Source organism: Trachymyrmex cornetzi, unplaced genomic scaffold, assembly GCF_001594075.2.
Source record: "Trachymyrmex cornetzi isolate Tcor2-1 unplaced genomic scaffold, Tcor1.1 scaffold95, whole genome shotgun sequence".
NCBI classification, from domain to species: Eukaryota; Metazoa; Arthropoda; class Insecta; order Hymenoptera; family Formicidae; genus Trachymyrmex; species Trachymyrmex cornetzi.
This window is the reverse complement of record NW_017300300.1, coordinates 310,878-312,944: the sequence shown is the minus strand read 5'-3', so window position 1 is coordinate 312,944 and position 2,067 is coordinate 310,878.

The following is a 2,067-nucleotide window of genomic DNA, read 5'->3' as shown; positions in this document are numbered from 1 at the left end:
TCAGTTCACACCAACACTGGACGAGTTCCATGGGTTGCACTGAATAGTGCAAGTTCAAAAGAATACGCCAAGATTTTCAGTGTTAAAGCTGAAACTCATTTTTGTTCACTTTGAAGCAATGTTCAACAAAATGTTACAAAACTACAGTAAAAGATATTAAGAGTAGTGACAAGACCCCATTTTCAATTCAACTGCGCAGATTTGCTTGTCCCTATGTATATCCTTAACTGTGATAAAACGTGCACTGAACTGGCACCGTCAAAATATCTCGTGCCACTTAGGCTGGAGTCCCATGAGGTGTATTTACCGCGTATCGCGTAACCGCGTAACCAATCAGAAGCGATTCGCTGTTGTGGTTTCGCGTTTTACTGATTATTGATTGGTTACGCGATACGCGGCAAATACGCTTCATGGGACTTCACCCTTAGTGCGCACTGAGTGCGCACTACGCGAGTGTCGTGCGATCAAATGAACACGTGACACTAGCCAAGTGCCCATTGGCACTGCCAATCGAACACGCTCTTGACACTGAGTGCAACCAGTGCACCCCGATCGAAAACACTATTAATATCTAATTCCTGTTCCTCTATTGTGCTCAGGCCCTTAGAGTGACTATTGTTCCTAATGTTTTGAAACAGTATAATGTTCCGCTATGCCCATCTCTAGAGAACGGTGTAGTGGAACGAAAGCGGCATCTCGATTGAACTAATTCAGATGACCACTTTTGAACACGCTTTTTGAGGCCCTCGTCTATGTCAGTTCGATCTTCTGGTCTCTATACTCCATGATAATGGGTGCTTTCCAGCAAGGACACAATCAAACATAGTGTAACACAGTGAATCGTTTTATCCTTGTTTAACGTAAGCAAACAACAAGGACGTATGATTCACTGTGTCACACTGTGTCTGACTGTGTCCCTTGCTGGAAAGCACCCAATATCTACTGGAACACGCGTGGACCCTCGCCATCTTTGTTAGCAATGATACGAGAGAGAGTATTTCAAGTGGTATCTTTATCTTTTTCGAAGTTATACTGCGCATGTGCAGTAAACAGTAGTGGGGCTCGTAGTCTCGGAAAAAGTTCAAATTAACAATATACGTAGCATGCCAAATGTCAAAAGTATATGTTGGATCTCAATTATTATTGAAAAACGCCATTGAAAAACGCCGATGAAAAACGCTATTAATATGACACTTTTCACTCACGAGAGCCGATTCAGCGCATAACCTAATCTGTAAGAATTAAACTTTTGACAATATTGTACTAAAAAAGGACAAGGATACCACTTGAGATCCTCTTTGTCGAATCGCGAAACTAGCGCCAGCGCGCGTTCCAGTAGATGTTATATTTCAGTGGATATATTTCAAGACCGTCTTAAGGAGGTTGTAGGGAGAATGCAATATATCAAGAATTGCTTGAAATTTGGAACATAGCTTTATCTAAAAAGCATGCTTTTATGTAAATTTTTTCAGATTCTTTACCAGCGCATTTTTCTGTAAATTAATAACAAAATGCTGGATTTTATAGTAGACTATCTCTCATTCTCTTATAGGAGACTCGATTCTATCGGGGTGATCCCGATTAACCACGTCTCGATCGGACACCACCAATCACAGCGACTGGTACTTAGGAGCTTTGTAGTCTCAAGCGCTGTGAGTGGCTCGTGTCCAATTGAACCGTGTCCAACTGGGTGCCACTCGTTTCTATCTATCTATTTTCAACAAATATTAATATTTGAAATGTTAAGAATCGAATAAATTTATGTTTAATATATAAAGCATAGCATATTAGAAATATATTTAAAGATTAAAACAACTTTTCCCACTCAATTTATTAACAATAGTAAAAAATATAACCAAAGATATAATACTTCTGCCATTGAAGCTGTTTGATGGAGAAAATGTGGCAACGTTGTTTCATCATCGCGAATCAAGAATATTCTATCAGTTGAGTAGTGTCGTCAAAATCTCACTACAAATGCTTCTAAGCATTTAATTTATTAATTACAGAAAAAAATTGTACTAAATGATTTGTCAAAGAACGCTTCAAAACGTTCATAGCATCACA